This window comes from Triturus cristatus, chromosome 12, assembly GCF_964204655.1.
Source record: "Triturus cristatus chromosome 12, aTriCri1.1, whole genome shotgun sequence".
In the NCBI taxonomy this organism is placed as follows: Eukaryota; Metazoa; Chordata; class Amphibia; order Caudata; family Salamandridae; genus Triturus; species Triturus cristatus.
In genome coordinates this window covers 402,025,727-402,045,992 of record NC_140595.1, presented here as the reverse complement: position 1 = coordinate 402,045,992, position 20,266 = coordinate 402,025,727, and the positions used below count along the sequence as shown (strand labels likewise).

The 20,266-nt window shown below is 39.5% G+C and overlaps 2 long non-coding RNA genes across 2 annotated transcripts in view; both read left to right on the top strand.

Annotated features, from left to right (window-relative positions):
- LOC146776024 (uncharacterized) overlaps window positions 1–661 on the top strand; it is a 42,052-nt gene extending 41,391 nt beyond the window's left edge. The window contains exon 24 of the long non-coding RNA XR_014972172.1: window positions 540–661. This is a non-coding gene — a long non-coding RNA (uncharacterized LOC146776024). The remainder of the gene's footprint in view (window positions 1–539) is intronic.
- Window positions 662–1,919: 1,258 nt separating this feature from the next.
- LOC146776023 (uncharacterized) overlaps window positions 1,920–20,266 on the top strand; it is a 35,439-nt gene continuing 17,092 nt past the window's right edge. The window contains exons 1-14 of the long non-coding RNA XR_014972171.1: window positions 1,920–2,041; window positions 3,302–3,423; window positions 4,610–4,731; window positions 5,990–6,111; window positions 7,298–7,419; window positions 8,678–8,799; window positions 10,060–10,181; window positions 11,441–11,562; window positions 12,822–12,943; window positions 14,202–14,323; window positions 15,510–15,631; window positions 16,891–17,012; window positions 18,199–18,320; window positions 19,580–19,701. This is a non-coding gene — a long non-coding RNA (uncharacterized LOC146776023). The remainder of the gene's footprint in view (window positions 2,042–3,301; window positions 3,424–4,609; window positions 4,732–5,989; window positions 6,112–7,297; window positions 7,420–8,677; window positions 8,800–10,059; window positions 10,182–11,440; window positions 11,563–12,821; window positions 12,944–14,201; window positions 14,324–15,509; window positions 15,632–16,890; window positions 17,013–18,198; window positions 18,321–19,579; window positions 19,702–20,266) is intronic.

The window sequence follows — 20,266 nt, the reverse complement described above, 5'->3', positions numbered from 1 at the left end:
GATAGACAGGATGCCCAACTGAAAACTAAGATGAAAGAAAGTATGGCATTTATTGAGACTTCTAAATGTGTATAAACGCAAGTTTGAGCACAGGAGTCTGACCTTCACTATTGCTGAACTGGTAGCAATTGGCTAAAATGAAGATGGTAATTATGCTATTCATAGTTTTTATTATTCCCATTAAGTGTAGCAAACCCCCCCTCTCAACTTATCAGCTGGCTTACTTGCTACTGGCATAACATATCCTAAACCAAATGAAGTGAGAAGGATACGCTGCCACTTGGATGGCAAACAGATCTATTTACCTACGTCCTAATGTACGTGCTACAGTTGTTTAGAGACTGTTAGCAAATGAGACATGGGTGCAGAGAAGTATAGGAGGTTAAAAACACAAATTGAGATTTTATTTTCTAATGAGCTGTTGATTTTCACAATAATACAGTCTCCACAGTATTGATCTGTTTACCCTTTATAAAAATCAAGATTTTTTTTCTATTGCTTAATGTAAATGTGCTAACAGTGGACTTTTCCATCTGCAGATTATACTGAATGACCACCAGTGGCAGTGTTTGCCAACCGAGTTTCTCTGCATTGCTGAGACTGAAGAAAAAAAAAAAAAAGAAGTCTTCCGGCAAACGGCATCATTTTACCAATTTATATGGTAAGCAAAACTCACAATCATTTCTTTAAGCTTTAAAAAGACGTTCACAGCATCAGAATGTCCTCACTACCTTATAGTCGGAGTCTGTGCCTGAATACAATTTGTCAAGATGGAAGTAATATGAATCACGTTGTGTTGGTCATGATAGTTAATAAAAGACTGACTGCCTCCAACGCTACTAAAGCCTGCTTTTATATTCTGGTGCTAGCAATGTTCCATTTGAGGAAATTGCTGCCTTTGAGGCTGAAATGCACTATCTCACTTTAGAACGATAGTGCTACGTTCTGAAGGAAGGAAGCTTATGTAGCCTCTTCCCCTGCACTCTGTGTGTTGGACTCTGATACTCAAGATGGATTGTTGTTAATGATAATCTCCTTTTTTGTATCCATCTCCATCCCACTTTCAAAAAGGCTCCAGTGCATTGAGTGGTTCATAGTCTTTTACCATTCCCCGTCCTATTTGGCTTGTAGTCATGAATACAGATGTCTGATCTCTCATCCTCCTGTGTGGTCAGCTTCCACAAGGACAATTGGTCCAGTGCCGCTCTGACATCATAAAGCTAAAGCAAGATGTTGTCTGACATGAGGGACACTTTGTTGCCTAGCAAGCTTACATCATAAAGCGAAAGCAAGATGTTGTCTGACATGAAGGCCACTCGGTTACCTAGCAAGCAGTAGGATACATTTTTCTTGGTAATGAAATGAGTAGCAGGATAGACAGGATGCCCAACTGAAAACTAAGAATGGTAAGATGTAAGAAAGTATGGCATTTATTGAGACTTCTAAATGTGTATAAACGCAAGTTTGAGCACAGGAGTCTGACCTTCACTATTGCTGAACTGGTAGCAATTGGCTAAAATGAAGATGGTAATTATGCTATTCATAGTTTTTATTATTCCCATTAAGTGTAGCAAACCCCCCTCTCAACTTATCAGCTGGCTTACTTGCTACTGGCATAACATATCCTAAACCAAATGAAGTGAGAAGGGTACGCTGCCACTTGGATGGCAAACAGATCTATTTACCTACGTCCTAATGTACGTGCTACAGTTGTTTAGAGACTGTTAGCAAATGAGACATGGGTGCAGAGAAGTATAGGAGGTTAAAAACACAAATTGAGATTTTATTTTCTAATGAGCTGTTGATTTTCACAATAATACAGTCTCCACAGTATTGATCTGTTTACCCTTTATAAAAATCAAGATTTTTTTTCTATTGCCTAATGTAAATGTGCTAACAGTGGACTTTTCCATCTGCAGATTATACTGAATGACCACCAGTGGCAGTGTTTGCCAACCGAGTTTCTCTGCATTGCCGAGACTGATCTAAAAAAAAGAAAAGAAGTCTTCCGGCAAACGGCATCATTTTACCAATTTATATGGTAAGCAAAACTCACAATCATTCCTTTAAGCTTTAAAAAGACGTTCACAGCATCAGAATGTCCTCACTACCTTATAGTCGGAGTCTGTGCCTGAATACAATTTGTCAAGATGGAAGTAATATGAATCACGTTGTGTTGGTCATGATAGTTAATAAAAGACTGACTGCCTCCAACGCTACTAAAGCCTGCTTTTATATTCTGGTGCTAGCAATGTTCCATTTGAGGAAATTGCTGCCTTTGAGGCTGAAATGCACTATCTCACTTTAGAACGATAGTGCTACGTTCTGAAGGAAGGAAGCTTATGTAGCCTCTTCCCCTGCACTCTGTGTGTTGGACTCTGATACTCAAGATGGATTGTTGTTAAAGATAATCTCCTTTTTTGTATCCATCTCCATCCCACTTTCAAAAAGGCTCCAGTGCATTGAGTGGTTCATAGTCTTTTACCATTCCACCTCCTATTTGCCCTGTAGTCATGAATAGAGATGTCTGATCTCTCATCCTCCTGTGTGGTCAGCTTCCACAAGGACAATTGGTCCAGTGCCGCTCTGACATCATAAAGCTAAAGCAAGATGTTGTCTGACATGAGGGACACTCTGTTGCCTAGCAAGCTTACATCATAAAGCGAAAGCAAGATGTTGTCTGACATGAAGGCCACTCGGTTACCTAGCAAGCAGTAGGATACATTTTTCTTGGTAATGAAATGAGTAGCAGGATAGACAGGATGCCCAACTGAACACTAAGAATGGTAAGATGTAAGAAAGTATGGCATTTATTGAGACTTCTAAATGTGTATAAACGCAAGTTTGAGCACAGGAGTCTGACCTTCACTATTGCTGAACTGGTAGCAATTGGCTAAAATGAAGATGGTAATTATGCTATTCATAGTTTTTATTATTCCCATTAAGTGTAGCAAACCCCCCCCTCTCAACTTATCAGCTGGCTTACTTGCTACTGGCATAACATATCCTAAACCAAATGAAGTGAGAAGGGTACGCTGCCACTTGGATGGCAAACAGATCTATTTACCTACGTCCTAATGTACGTGCTACAGTTGTTTAGAGACTGTTAGCAAATGAGACATGGGTGCAGAGAAGTATAGGAGGTTAAAAACACAAATTGAGATTTTATTTTCTAATGAGCTGTTGATTTTCACAATAATACAGTCTCCACAGTATTGATCTGTTTACCCTTTATAAAAATCAAGATTTTTTTTCTATTGCTTAATGTAAATGTGCTAACAGTGGACTTTTCCATCTGCAGATTATACTGAATGACCACCAGTGGCAGTGTTTGCCAACCGAGTTTCTCTGCATTGCCGAGACTGAAGAAAAAAAAAAAAAAGAAGTCTTCCGGCAAACGGCATCATTTTACCAATTTATATGGTAAGCAAATCTCACAATCATTCCTTTAAGCTTTAAAAAGACGTTCACAGCATCAGAATGTCCTCACTACCTTATAGTCGGAGTCTGTGCCTGAATACAATTTGTCAAGATGGAAGTAATATGAATCACGTTGTGTTGGTCATGATAGTTAATAAAAGACTGACTGCCTCCAACGCTACTAAAGCCTGCTTTTATATTCTGGTGCTAGCAATGTTCCATTTGAGGAAATTGCTGCCTTTGAGGCTGAAATGCACTATCTCACTTTAGAACGATAGTGCTACGTTCTGAATGAAGGAAGCTTATGTAGCCTCTTCCCCTGCACTCTGTGTGTTGGACTCTGATACTCAAGATGGATTGTTGTTAATGATAATCTCCTTTTTTGTGTCCATCTCCATCCCACTTTCAAAAAGGCTCCAGTGCATTGAGTGGTTCATAGTCTTTTACCATTCCCCCTCCTATTTGCCTTGTAGTCATGAATACAGATGTCTGATCTCTCATCCTCCTGTGTGGTCAGCTTCCACAAGGACAATAGGTCCAGTGCCGCTCTGACATCATAAAGCTAAAGCAAGATGTTGTCTGACATGAAGGCCACTCGGTTACCTAGCAAGCAGTAGGATACATTTTCTTGGTAATGAAATGAGTAGCAGGATAGACAGGATGCCCAACTGAAAACTAAGATGAAAGAAAGTATGGCATTTATTGAGACTTCTAAATGTGTATAAACGCAAGTTTGAGCACAGGAGTCTGACCTTCACTATTGCTGAACTGGTAGCAATTGGCTAAAATGAAGATGGTAATTATGCTATTCATAGTTTTTATTATTCCCATTAAGTGTAGCAAACCCCCCCTCTCAACTTATCAGCTGGCTTACTTGCTACTGGCATAACATATCCTAAACCAAATGAAGTGAGAAGGATACGCTGCCACTTGGATGGCAAACAGATCTATTTACCTACGTCCTAATGTACGTGCTACAGTTGTTTAGAGACTGTTAGCAAATGAGACATGGGTGCAGAGAAGTATAGGAGGTTAAAAACACAAATTGAGATTTTATTTTCTAATGAGCTGTTGATTTTCACAATAATACAGTCTCCACAGTATTGATCTGTTTACCCTTTATAAAAATCAAGATTTTTTTTCTATTGCTTAATGTAAATGTGCTAACAGTGGACTTTTCCATCTGCAGATTATACTGAATGACCACCAGTGGCAGTGTTTGCCAACCGAGTTTCTCTGCATTGCTGAGACTGAAGAAAAAAAAAAAAAAGAAGTCTTCCGGCAAACGGCATCATTTTACCAATTTATATGGTAAGCAAAACTCACAATCATTTCTTTAAGCTTTAAAAAGACGTTCACAGCATCAGAATGTCCTCACTACCTTATAGTCGGAGTCTGTGCCTGAATACAATTTGTCAAGATGGAAGTAATATGAATCACGTTGTGTTGGTCATGATAGTTAATAAAAGACTGACTGCCTCCAACGCTACTAAAGCCTGCTTTTATATTCTGGTGCTAGCAATGTTCCATTTGAGGAAATTGCTGCCTTTGAGGCTGAAATGCACTATCTCACTTTAGAACGATAGTGCTACGTTCTGAAGGAAGGAAGCTTATGTAGCCTCTTCCCCTGCACTCTGTGTGTTGGACTCTGATACTCAAGATGGATTGTTGTTAATGATAATCTCCTTTTTTGTATCCATCTCCATCCCACTTTCAAAAAGGCTCCAGTGCATTGAGTGGTTCATAGTCTTTTACCATTCCCCGTCCTATTTGGCTTGTAGTCATGAATACAGATGTCTGATCTCTCATCCTCCTGTGTGGTCAGCTTCCACAAGGACAATTGGTCCAGTGCCGCTCTGACATCATAAAGCTAAAGCAAGATGTTGTCTGACATGAGGGACACTTTGTTGCCTAGCAAGCTTACATCATAAAGCGAAAGCAAGATGTTGTCTGACATGAAGGCCACTCGGTTACCTAGCAAGCAGTAGGATACATTTTTCTTGGTAATGAAATGAGTAGCAGGATAGACAGGATGCCCAACTGAAAACTAAGAATGGTAAGATGTAAGAAAGTATGGCATTTATTGAGACTTCTAAATGTGTATAAACGCAAGTTTGAGCACAGGAGTCTGACCTTCACTATTGCTGAACTGGTAGCAATTGGCTAAAATGAAGATGGTAATTATGCTATTCATAGTTTTTATTATTCCCATTAAGTGTAGCAAACCCCCCTCTCAACTTATCAGCTGGCTTACTTGCTACTGGCATAACATATCCTAAACCAAATGAAGTGAGAAGGGTACGCTGCCACTTGGATGGCAAACAGATCTATTTACCTACGTCCTAATGTACGTGCTACAGTTGTTTAGAGACTGTTAGCAAATGAGACATGGGTGCAGAGAAGTATAGGAGGTTAAAAACACAAATTGAGATTTTATTTTCTAATGAGCTGTTGATTTTCACAATAATACAGTCTCCACAGTATTGATCTGTTTACCCTTTATAAAAATCAAGATTTTTTTTCTATTGCTTAATGTAAATGTGCTAACAGTGGACTTTTCCATCTGCAGATTATACTGAATGACCACCAGTGGCAGTGTTTGCCAACCGAGTTTCTCTGCATTGCCGAGACTGAAGAAAAAAAAAAAAAAGAAGTCTTCCGGCAAACGGCATCATTTTACCAATTTATATGGTAAGCAAATCTCACAATCATTCCTTTAAGCTTTAAAAAGACGTTCACAGCATCAGAATGTCCTCACTACCTTATAGTCGGAGTCTGTGCCTGAATACAATTTGTCAAGATGGAAGTAATATGAATCACGTTGTGTTGGTCATGATAGTTAATAAAAGACTGACTGCCTCCAACGCTACTAAAGCCTGCTTTTATATTCTGGTGCTAGCAATGTTCCATTTGAGGAAATTGCTGCCTTTGAGGCTGAAATGCACTATCTCACTTTAGAACGATAGTGCTACGTTCTGAAGGAAGGAAGCTTATGTAGCCTCTTCCCCTGCACTCTGTGTGTTGGACTCTGATACTCAAGATGGATTGTTGTTAATGATAATCTCCTTTTTTGTGTCCATCTCCATCCCACTTTCAAAAAGGCTCCAGTGCATTGAGTGGTTCATAGTCTTTTACCATTCCCCCTCCTATTTGCCTTGTAGTCATGAATACAGATGTCTGATCTCTCATCCTCCTGTGTGGTCAGCTTCCACAAGGACAATAGGTCCAGTGCCGCTCTGACATCATAAAGCTAAAGCAAGATGTTGTCTGACATGAAGGCCACTCGGTTACCTAGCAAGCAGTAGGATACATTTTCTTGGTAATGAAATGAGTAGCAGGATAGACAGGATGCCCAACTGAAAACTAAGATGAAAGAAAGTATGGCATTTATTGAGACTTCTAAATGTGTATAAACGCAAGTTTGAGCACAGGAGTCTGACCTTCACTATTGCTGAACTGGTAGCAATTGGCTAAAATGAAGATGGTAATTATGCTATTCATAGTTTTTATTATTCCCATTAAGTGTAGCAAACCCCCCCTCTCAACTTATCAGCTGGCTTACTTGCTACTGGCATAACATATCCTAAACCAAATGAAGTGAGAAGGATACGCTGCCACTTGGATGGCAAACAGATCTATTTACCTACGTCCTAATGTACGTGCTACAGTTGTTTAGAGACTGTTAGCAAATGAGACATGGGTGCAGAGAAGTATAGGAGGTTAAAAACACAAATTGAGATTTTATTTTCTAATGAGCTGTTGATTTTCACAATAATACAGTCTCCACAGTATTGATCTGTTTACCCTTTATAAAAATCAAGATTTTTTTTCTATTGCTTAATGTAAATGTGCTAACAGTGGACTTTTCCATCTGCAGATTATACTGAATGACCACCAGTGGCAGTGTTTGCCAACCGAGTTTCTCTGCATTGCTGAGACTGAAGAAAAAAAAAAAAAAGAAGTCTTCCGGCAAACGGCATCATTTTACCAATTTATATGGTAAGCAAAACTCACAATCATTTCTTTAAGCTTTAAAAAGACGTTCACAGCATCAGAATGTCCTCACTACCTTATAGTCGGAGTCTGTGCCTGAATACAATTTGTCAAGATGGAAGTAATATGAATCACGTTGTGTTGGTCATGATAGTTAATAAAAGACTGACTGCCTCCAATGCTACTAAAGCCTGCTTTTATATTCTGGTGCTAGCAATGTTCCATTTGAGGAAATTGCTGCCTTTGAGGCTGAAATGCACTATCTCACTTTAGAACGATAGTGCTACGTTCTGAAGGAAGGAAGCTTATGTAGCCTCTTCCCCTGCACTCTGTGTGTTGGACTCTGATACTCAAGATGGATTGTTGTTAATGATAATCTCCTTTTTTGTATCCATCTCCATCCCACTTTCAAAAAGGCTCCAGTGCATTGAGTGGTTCATAGTCTTTTACCATTCCCCGTCCTATTTGGCTTGTAGTCATGAATACAGATGTCTGATCTCTCATCCTCCTGTGTGGTCAGCTTCCACAAGGACAATTGGTCCAGTGCCGCTCTGACATCATAAAGCTAAAGCAAGATGTTGTCTGACATGAGGGACACTTTGTTGCCTAGCAAGCTTACATCATAAAGCGAAAGCAAGATGTTGTCTGACATGAAGGCCACTCGGTTACCTAGCAAGCAGTAGGATACATTTTTCTTGGTAATGAAATGAGTAGCAGGATAGACAGGATGCCCAACTGAAAACTAAGAATGGTAAGATGTAAGAAAGTATGGCATTTATTGAGACTTCTAAATGTGTATAAACGCAAGTTTGAGCACAGGAGTCTGACCTTCACTATTGCTGAACTGGTAGCAATTGGCTAAAATGAAGATGGTAATTATGCTATTCATAGTTTTTATTATTCCCATTAAGTGTAGCAAACCCCCCTCTCAACTTATCAGCTGGCTTACTTGCTACTGGCATAACATATCCTAAACCAAATGAAGTGAGAAGGGTACGCTGCCACTTGGATGGCAAACAGATCTATTTACCTACGTCCTAATGTACGTGCTACAGTTGTTTAGAGACTGTTAGCAAATGAGACATGGGTGCAGAGAAGTATAGGAGGTTAAAAACACAAATTGAGATTTTATTTTCTAATGAGCTGTTGATTTTCACAATAATACAGTCTCCACAGTATTGATCTGTTTACCCTTTATAAAAATCAAGATTTTTTTTCTATTGCCTAATGTAAATGTGCTAACAGTGGACTTTTCCATCTGCAGATTATACTGAATGACCACCAGTGGCAGTGTTTGCCAACCGAGTTTCTCTGCATTGCCGAGACTGATCTAAAAAAAAGAAAAGAAGTCTTCCGGCAAACGGCATCATTTTACCAATTTATATGGTAAGCAAAACTCACAATCATTCCTTTAAGCTTTAAAAAGACGTTCACAGCATCAGAATGTCCTCACTACCTTATAGTCGGAGTCTGTGCCTGAATACAATTTGTCAAGATGGAAGTAATATGAATCACGTTGTGTTGGTCATGATAGTTAATAAAAGACTGACTGCCTCCAACGCTACTAAAGCCTGCTTTTATATTCTGGTGCTAGCAATGTTCCATTTGAGGAAATTGCTGCCTTTGAGGCTGAAATGCACTATCTCACTTTAGAACGATAGTGCTACGTTCTGAAGGAAGGAAGCTTATGTAGCCTCTTCCCCTGCACTCTGTGTGTTGGACTCTGATACTCAAGATGGATTGTTGTTAAAGATAATCTCCTTTTTTGTATCCATCTCCATCCCACTTTCAAAAAGGCTCCAGTGCATTGAGTGGTTCATAGTCTTTTACCATTCCACCTCCTATTTGCCCTGTAGTCATGAATAGAGATGTCTGATCTCTCATCCTCCTGTGTGGTCAGCTTCCACAAGGACAATTGGTCCAGTGCCGCTCTGACATCATAAAGCTAAAGCAAGATGTTGTCTGACATGAGGGACACTCTGTTGCCTAGCAAGCTTACATCATAAAGCGAAAGCAAGATGTTGTCTGACATGAAGGCCACTCGGTTACCTAGCAAGCAGTAGGATACATTTTTCTTGGTAATGAAATGAGTAGCAGGATAGACAGGATGCCCAACTGAACACTAAGAATGGTAAGATGTAAGAAAGTATGGCATTTATTGAGACTTCTAAATGTGTATAAACGCAAGTTTGAGCACAGGAGTCTGACCTTCACTATTGCTGAACTGGTAGCAATTGGCTAAAATGAAGATGGTAATTATGCTATTCATAGTTTTTATTATTCCCATTAAGTGTAGCAAACCCCCCCCTCTCAACTTATCAGCTGGCTTACTTGCTACTGGCATAACATATCCTAAACCAAATGAAGTGAGAAGGGTACGCTGCCACTTGGATGGCAAACAGATCTATTTACCTACGTCCTAATGTACGTGCTACAGTTGTTTAGAGACTGTTAGCAAATGAGACATGGGTGCAGAGAAGTATAGGAGGTTAAAAACACAAATTGAGATTTTATTTTCTAATGAGCTGTTGATTTTCACAATAATACAGTCTCCACAGTATTGATCTGTTTACCCTTTATAAAAATCAAGATTTTTTTTCTATTGCTTAATGTAAATGTGCTAACAGTGGACTTTTCCATCTGCAGATTATACTGTATGACCACCAGTGGCAGTGTTTGCCAACCGAGTTTCTCTGCATTGCCGAGACTGAAGAAAAAAAAAAAAAAGAAGTCTTCCGGCAAACGGCATCATTTTACCAATTTATATGGTAAGCAAAACTCACAATCATTCCTTTAAGCTTTAAAAAGACGTTCACAGCATCAGAATGTCCTCACTACCTTATAGTCGGAGTCTGTGCCTGAATACAATTTGTCAAGATGGAAGTAATATGAATCACGTTGTGTTGGTCATGATAGTTAATAAAAGACTGACTGCCTCCAACGCTACTAAAGCCTGCTTTTATATTCTGGTGCTAGCAATGTTCCATTTGAGGAAATTGCTGCCTTTGAGGCTGAAATGCACTATCTCACTTTAGAACGATAGTGCTACGTTCTGAAGGAAGGAAGCTTATGTAGCCTCTTCCCCTGCACTCTGTGTGTTGGACTCTGATACTCAAGATGGATTGTTGTTAATGATAATCTCCTTTTTTGTATCCATCTCCATCCCACTTTCAAAAAGGCTCCAGTGCATTGAGTGGTTCATAGTCTTTTACCATTCCCCGTCCTATTTGGCTTGTAGTCATGAATACAGATGTCTGATCTCTCATCCTCCTGTGTGGTCAGCTTCCACAAGGACAATTGGTCCAGTGCCGCTCTGACATCATAAAGCTAAAGCAAGATGTTGTCTGACATGAGGGACACTTTGTTGCCTAGCAAGCTTACATCATAAAGCGAAAGCAAGATGTTGTCTGACATGAAGGCCACTCGGTTACCTAGCAAGCAGTAGGATACATTTTTCTTGGTAATGAAATGAGTAGCAGGATAGACAGGATGCCCAACTGAAAACTAAGAATGGTAAGATGTAAGAAAGTATGGCATTTATTGAGACTTCTAAATGTGTATAAACGCAAGTTTGAGCACAGGAGTCTGACCTTCACTATTGCTGAACCGGTAGCAATTGGCTAAAATGAAGATGGTAATTATGCTATTCATAGTTTTTATTATTCCCATTAAGTGTAGCAAACCCCCCCTCTCAACTTATCAGCTGTCTTACTTGCTACTGGCATAACATATCCTAAACCAAATGAAGTGAGAAGGGTACGCTGCCACTTGGATGGCAAACAGATCTATTTACCTACGTCCTAATGTACGTGCTACAGTTGTTTAGAGACTGTTAGCAAATGAGACATGGGTGCAGAGAAGTATAGGAGGTTAAAACACAAATTGAGATTTTATTTTCTAATGAGCTGTTGATTTTCACAATAATACAGTCTCCACAGTATTGATCTGTTTACCCTTTATAAAAATCAAGATTTTTTTTTCTATTGCTTAATGTAAATGTGCTAACAGTGGACTTTTCCATCTGCAGATTATACTGTATGACCACCAGTGGCAGTGTTTGCCAACCGAGTTTCTCTGCATTGCCGAGACTGAAGAGAAAAAAAAAAAAGAAGTCTTCCGGCAAACGGCATCATTTTACCAATTTATATGGTAAGCAAAACTCACAATCATTCCTTTAAGCTTTAAAAAGACGTTCACAGCATCAGAATGTCCTCACTACCTTATAGTCGGAGTCTGTGCCTGAATACAATTTGTCAAGATGGAAGTAATATGAATCACGTTGTGTTGGTCATGATAGTTAATAAAAGACTGACTGCCTCCAACGCTACTAAAGCCTGCTTTTATATTCTGGTGCTAGCAATGTTCCATTTGAGGAAATTGCTGCCTTTGAGGCTGAAATGCACTATCTCACTTTAGAACGATAGTGCTACGTTCTGAAGGAAGGAAGCTTATGTAGCCTCTTCCCCTGCACTCTGTGTGTTGGACTCTGATACTCAAGATGGATTGTTGTTAAAGATAATCTCCTTTTTTGTATCCATCTCCATCCCACTTTCAAAAAGGCTCCAGTGCATTGAGTGGTTCATAGTCTTTTACCATTCCACCTCCTATTTGCCCTGTAGTCATGAATAGAGATGTCTGATCTCTCATCCTCCTGTGTGGTCAGCTTCCACAAGGACAATTGGTCCAGTGCCGCTCTGACATCATAAAGCTAAAGCAAGATGTTGTCTGACATGAGGGACACTCTGTTGCCTAGCAAGCTTACATCATAAAGCGAAAGCAAGATGTTGTCTGACATGAAGGCCACTCGGTTACCTAGCAAGCAGTAGGATACATTTTTCTTGGTAATGAAATGAGTAGCAGGATAGACAGGATGCCCAACTGAACACTAAGAATGGTAAGATGTAAGAAAGTATGGCATTTATTGAGACTTCTAAATGTGTATAAACGCAAGTTTGAGCACAGGAGTCTGACCTTCACTATTGCTGAACTGGTAGCAATTGGCTAAAATGAAGATGGTAATTATGCTATTCATAGTTTTTATTATTCCCATTAAGTGTAGCAAACCCCCCCTCTCAACTTATCAGCTGGCTTACTTGCTACTGGCATAACATATCCTAAACCAAATGAAGTGAGAAGGGTACGCTGCCACTTGGATGGCAAACAGATCTATTTACCTACGTCCTAATGTACGTGCTACAGTTGTTTAGAGACTGTTAGCAAATGAGACATGGGTGCAGAGAAGTATAGGAGGTTAAAAACACAAATTGAGATTTTATTTTCTAATGAGCTGTTGATTTTCACAATAATACAGTCTCCACAGTATTGATCTGTTTACCCTTTATAAAAATCAAGATTTTTTTTCTATTGCTTAATGTAAATGTGCTAACAGTGGACTTTTCCATCTGCAGATTATACTGTATGACCACCAGTGGCAGTGTTTGCCAACCGAGTTTCTCTGCATTGCCGAGACTGAAGAGAAAAAAAAAAAAGAAGTCTTCCGGCAAACGGCATCATTTTACCAATTTATATGGTAAGCAAAACTCACAATCATTCCTTTAAGCTTTAAAAAGACGTTCACAGCATCAGAATGTCCTCACTACCTTATAGTCGGAGTCTGTGCCTGAATACAATTTGTCAAGATGGAAGTAATATGAATCACGTTGTGTTGGTCATGATAGTTAATAAAAGACTGACTGCCTCCAACGCTACTAAAGCCTGCTTTTATATTCTGGTGCTAGCAATGTTCCATTTGAGGAAATTGCTGCCTTTGAGGCTGAAATGCACTATCTCACTTTAGAACGATAGTGCTACGTTCTGAAGGAAGGAAGCTTATGTAGCCTCTTCCCCTGCACTCTGTGTGTTGGACTCTGATACTCAAGATGGATTGTTGTTAATGATAATCTCCTTTTTTGTATCCATCTCCATCCCACTTTCAAAAAGGCTCCAGTGCATTGAGTGGTTCATAGTCTTTTACCATTCCCCGTCCTATTTGGCTTGTAGTCATGAAAACAGATGTCTGATCTCTCATCCTCCTGTGTGGTCAGCTTCCACAAGGACAATTGGTCCAGTGCCGCTCTGACATCATAAAGCTAAAGCAAGATGTTGTCTGACATGAGGGACACTTTGTTGCCTAGCAAGCTTACATCATAAAGCGAAAGCAAGATGTTGTCTGACATGAAGGCCACTCGGTTACCTAGCAAGCAGTAGGATACATTTTTCTTGGTAATGAAATGAGTAGCAGGCTAGACAGGATGCCCAACTGAAAACTAAGAATGGTAAGATGTAAGAAAGTATGGCATTTATTGAGACTTCTAAATGTGTATAAACGCAAGTTTGAGCACAGGAGTCTGACCTTCACTATTGCTGAACTGGTAGCAATTGGCTAAAATGAAGATGGTAATTATGCTATTCATAGTTTTTATTATTCCCATTAAGTGTAGCAAACCCCCCTCTCAACTTATCAGCTGGCTTACTTGCTACTGGCATAACATATCCTAAACCAAATGAAGTGAGAAGGGTACGCTGCCACTTGGATGGCAAACAGATCTATTTACCTACGTCCTAATGTACGTGCTACAGTTGTTTAGAGACTGTTAGCAAATGAGACATGGGTGCAGAGAAGTATAGGAGGTTAAAAACACAAATTGAGATTTTATTTTCTAATGAGCTGTTGATTTTCACAATAATACAGTCTCCACAGTATTGATCTGTTTACCCTTTATAAAAATCAAGATTTTTTTTCTATTGCTTAATGTAAATGTGCTAACAGTGGACTTTTCCATCTGCAGATTATACTGAATGACCACCAGTGGCAGTGTTTGCCACCCGAGTTTCTCTGCATTGCCGAGACTGAAGAAAAAAAAAAAAAAGAAGTCTTCCGGCAAACGGCATCATTTTACCAATTTATATGGTAAGCAAAACTCACAATCATTCCTTTAAGCTTTAAAAAGACGTTCACAGCATCAGAATGTCCTCACTACCTTATAGTCGGAGTCTGTGCCTGAATACAATTTGTCAAGATGGAAGTAATATGAATCACGTTGTGTTGGTCATGATAGTTAATAAAAGACTGACTGCCTCCAACGCTACTAAAGCCTGCTTTTATATTCTGGTGCTAGCAATGTTCCATTTGAGGAAATTGCTGCCTTTGAGGCTGAAATGCACTATCTCACTTTAGAACGATAGTGCTACGTTCTGAAGGAAGGAAGCTTATGTAGCCTCTTCCCCTGCACTCTGTGTGTTGGACTCTGATACTCAAGATGGATTGTTGTTAATGATAATCTCCTTTTTTGTGTCCATCTCCATCCCACTTTCAAAAAGGCTCCAGTGCATTGAGTGGTTCATAGTCTTTTACCATTCCCCCTCCTATTTGCCTTGTAGTCATGAATACAGATGTCTGATCTCTCATCCTCCTGTGTGGTCAGCTTCCACAAGGACAATAGGTCCAGTGCCGCTCTGACATCATAAAGCTAAAGCAAGATGTTGTCTGACATGAAGGCCACTCGGTTACCTAGCAAGCAGTAGGATACATTTTCTTGGTAATGAAATGAGTAGCAGGATAGACAGGATGCCCAACTGAAAACTAAGATGAAAGAAAGTATGGCATTTATTGAGACTTCTAAATGTGTATAAACGCAAGTTTGAGCACAGGAGTCTGACCTTCACTATTGCTGAACTGGTAGCAATTGGCTAAAATGAAGATGCTAATTATGCTATTCATAGTTTTTATTATTCCCATTAAGTGTAGCAAACCCCCCCTCTCAACTTATCAGCTGGCTTACTTGCTACTGGCATAACATATCCTAAACCAAATGAAGTGAGAAGGATACGCTGCCACTTGGATGGCAAACAGATCTATTTACCTACGTCCTAATGTACGTGCTACAGTTGTTTAGAGACTGTTAGCAAATGAGACATGGGTGCAGAGAAGTATAGGAGGTTAAAAACACAAATTGAGATTTTATTTTCTAATGAGCTGTTGATTTTCACAATAATACAGTCTCCACAGTATTGATCTGTTTACCCTTTATAAAAATCAAGATTTTTTTTCTATTGCTTAATGTAAATGTGCTAACAGTGGACTTTTCCATCTGCAGATTATACTGTATGACCACCAGTGGCAGTGTTTGCCAACCGAGTTTCTCTGCATTGCCGAGACTGAAGAAAAAAAAAAAAAAGAAGTCTTCCGGCAAACGGCATCATTTTACCAATTTATATGGTAAGCAAAACTCACAATCATTCCTTTAAGCTTTAAAAAGACGTTCACAGCATCAGAATGTCCTCACTACCTTATAGTCGGAGTCTGTGCCTGAATACAATTTGTCAAGATGGAAGTAATATGAATCACGTTGTGTTGGTCATGATAGTTAATAAAAGACTGACTGCCTCCAACGCTACTAAAGCCTGCTTTTATATTCTGGTGCTAGCAATGTTCCATTTGAGGAAATTGCTGCCTTTGAGGCTGAAATGCACTATCTCACTTTAGAACGATAGTGCTACGTTCTGAAGAAAGGAAGCTTATGTAGCCTCTTCCCCTGCACTCTGTGTGTTGGACTCTGATACTCAAGATGGATTGTTGTTAATGATAATCTCCTTTTTTGTGTCCATCTCCATCCCACTTTCAAAAAGGCTCCAGTGCATTGAGTGGTTCATAGTCTTTTACCATTCCCCCTCCTATTTGCCTTGTAGTCATGAATACAGATGTCTGATCTCTCATCCTCCTGTGTGGTCAGCTTCCACAAGGACAATTGGTCCAGTGCCGCTCTGACATCATAAAGCTAAAGCAAGATGTTGTCTGACATGAGGGACACTCTGTTGCCTAGCAAGCTTACATCATAAAGCGAAAGCAAGATGTTGTCTGACATGAAGGCCACTCGGTTACCTAGCAAGCAGTAGGATACATTTTTCTTGGTAATGAAATGAGTAGCAGGCTAGACAGGATGCCCAACTGAAAACTAAGAATGGTAAGATGTAAGAAAGTATGGCATTTATTGAGACTTCTAAATGTGTATAAACGCAAGTTTGAGCACAGGAGTCTGACCTTCACTATTGCTGAACTGGTAGCAATTGGCTAAAATGAAGATGGTAATTATGCTATTCATAGTTTTTATTATTCCCATTAAGTGTAGCAAACCCCCCCTCTCAACTTATCAGCTGGCTTACTTGCTACTGGCATAACATATCCTAAACCAAATGAAGTGAGAAGGGTACGCTGCCACTTGGATGGCAAACAGATCTATTTACCTACGTCCTAATGTACGTGCTACAGTTGTTTAGAGACTGTTAGCAAATGAGACATGGGTGCAGAGAAGTATAGGAGGTTAAAAACACAAATTGAGATTTTATTTTCTAATGAGCTGTTGATTTTCACAATAATACAGTCTCCACAGTATTGATCTGTTTACCCTTTATAAAAATCAAGATTTTTTTTCTATTGCTTAATGTAAATGTGCTAACAGTGGACTTTTCCATCTGCAGATTATACTGAATGACCACCAGTGGCAGTGTTTGCCAACCGAGTTTCTCTGCATTGCCGAGACTGAAGAAAAAAAAAAAAAAGAAGTCTTCCGGCAAACGGCATCATTTTACCAATTTATATGGTAAGCAAATCTCACAATCATTCCTTTAAGCTTTAAAAAGACGTTCACAGCATCAGAATGTCCTCACTACCTTATAGTCGGAGTCTGTGCCTGAATACAATTTGTCAAGATGGAAGTAATATGAATCACGTTGTGTTGGTCATGATAGTTAATAAAAGACTGACTGCCTCCAACGCTACTAAAGCCTGCTTTTATATTCTGGTGCTAGCAATGTTCCATTTGAGGAAATTGCTGCCTTTGAGGCTGAAATGCACTATCTCACTTTAGAACGATAGTGCTACGTTCTGAAGAAAGGAAGCTTATGTAGCCTCTTCCCCTGCACTCTGTGTGTTGGACTCTGATACTCAAGATGGATTGTTGTTAATGATAATCTCCTTTTTTGTGTCCATCTCCATCCCACTTTCAAAAAGGCTCCAGTGCATTGAGTGGTTCATAGTCTTTTACCATTCCCCCTCCTATTTGCCTTGTAGTCATGAATACAGATGTCTGATCTCTCATCCTCCTGTGTGGTCAGCTTCCACAAGGACAATAGGTCCAGTGCCGCTCTGACATCATAAAGCTAAAGCAAGATGTTGTCTGACATGAAGGCCACTCGGTTACCTAGCAAGCAGTAGGATACATTTTCTTGGTAATGAAATGAGTAGCAGGATAGACAGGATGCCCAACTGAAAACTAAGATGAAAGAAAGTATGGCATTTATTGAGACTTCTAAATGTGTATAAACGCAAGTTTGAGCACAGGAGTCTGACCTTCACTATTGCTGAACTGGTAGCAATTGGCTAAAATGAAGATGGTAATTATGCTATTCATAGTTTTTATTATTCCCATTAAGTGTAGCAAACCCCCCCTCTCAACTTATCAGCTGGCTTACTTGCTACTGGCATAACATATCCTAAACCAAATGAAGTGAGAAGGATACGCTGCCACTTGGATGGCAAACAGATCTATTTACCTACGTCCTAATGTACGTGCTACAGTTGTTTAGAGACTGTTAGCAAATGAGACATGGGTGCAGAGAAGTATAGGAGGTTAAAAACACAAATTGAGATTTTATTTTCTAATGAGCTGTTGATTTTCACAATAATACAGTCTCCACAGTATTGATCTGTTTACCCTTTATAAAAATCAAGATTTTTTTTCTATTGCTTAATGTAAATGTGCTAACAGTGGACTTTTCCATCTGCAGATTATACTGTATGACCACCAGTGGCAGTGTTTGCCAACCGAGTTTCTCTGCATTGCCGAGACTGAAGAAAAAAAAAAAAAAGAAGTCTTCCGGCAAACGGCATCATTTTACCAATTTATATGGTAAGCAAAACTCACAATCATTCCTTTAAGCTTTAAAAAGACGTTCACAGCATCAGAATGTCCTCACTACCTTATAGTCGGAGTCTGTGCCTGAATACAATTTGTCAAGATGGAAGTAATATGAATCACGTTGTGTTGGTCATGATAGTTAATAAAAGACTGACTGCCTCCAACGCTACTAAAGCCTGCTTTTATATTCTGGTGCTAGCAATGTTCCATTTGAGGAAATTGCTGCCTTTGAGGCTGAAATGCACTATCTCACTTTAGAACGATAGTGCTACGTTCTGAAGAAAGGAAGCTTATGTAGCCTCTTCCCCTGCACTCTGTGTGTTGGACTCTGATACTCAAGATGGATTGTTGTTAATGATAATCTCCTTTTTTGTGTCCATCTCCATCCCACTTTCAAAAAGGCTCCAGTGCATTGAGTGGTTCATAGTCTTTTACCATTCCCCCTCCTATTTGCCTTGTAGTCATGAATACAGATGTCTGATCTCTCATCCTCCTGTGTGGTCAGCTTCCACAAGGACAATTGGTCCAGTGCCGCTCTGACATCATAAAGCTAAAGCAAGATGTTGTCTGACATGAGGGACACTTTGTTGCCTAGCAAGCTTACATCATAAAGCGAAAGCAAGATGTTGTCTGACATGAAGGCCACTCGGTTACCTAGCAAGCAGTAGGATACATTTTTCTTGGTAATGAAATGAGTAGCAGGCTAGACAGGATGCCCAACTGAAAACTAAGAATGGTAAGATGTAAGAAAGTATGGCATTTATTGAGACTTCTAAATGTGTATAAACGCAAGTTTGAGCACAGGAGTCTGACCTTCACTATTGCTGAACTGGTAGCAATTGGCTAAAATGAAGATGGTAATTATGCTATTCATAGTTTTTATTATTCCCATTAAGTGTAGCAAACCCCCCCTCTCAACTTATCAGCTGGCTTACTTGCTACTGGCATAACATATCCTAAACCAAATGAAGTGAGAAGGGTACGCTGCCACTTGGATGGCAAACAGATCTATTTACCTACGTCCTAATGTACGTGCTACAGTTGTTTAGAGACTGTTAGCAAATGAGACATGGGTGCAGAGAAGTATAGGAGGTTAAAAACACAAATTGAGATTTTATTTTCTAATGAGCTGTTGATTTTCACAATAATACAGTCTCCACAGTATTGATCTGTTTACCCTTTATAAAAATCAAGATTTTTTTTCTATTGCTTAATGTAAATGTGCTAACAGTGGACTTTTCCATCTGCAGATTATACTGAATGACCACCAGTGGCAGTGTTTGCCAACCGAGTTTCTCTGCATTGCCGAGACTGAAGAAAAAAAAAAAAAAGAAGTCTTCCGGCAAACGGCATCATTTTACCAATTTATATGGTAAGCAAATCTCACAATCATTCCTTTAAGCTTTAAAAAGACGTTCACAGCATCAGAATGTCCTCACTACCTTATAGTCGGAGTCTGTGCCTGAATACAATTTGTCAAGATGGAAGTAATATGAATCACGTTGTGTTGGTCATGATAGTTAATAAAAGACTGACTGCCTCCAACGCTACTAAAGCCTGCTTTTATATTCTGGTGCTAGCAATGTTCCATTTGAGGAAATTGCTGCCTTTGAGGCTGAAATGCACTATCTCACTTTAGAACGATAGTGCTACGTTCTGAAGGAAGGAAGCTTATGTAGCCTCTTCCCCTGCACTCTGTGTGTTGGACTCTGATACTCAAGATGGATTGTTGTTAATGATAATCTCCTTTTTTGTGTCCATCTCCATCCCACTTTCAAAAAGGCTCCAGTGCATTGAGTGGTTCATAGTCTTTTACCATTCCCCCTCCTATTTGCCTTGTAGTCATGAATACAGATGTCTGATCTCTCATCCTCCTGTGTGGTCAGCTTCCACAAGGACAATAGGTCCAGTGCCGCTCTGACATCATAAAGCTAAAG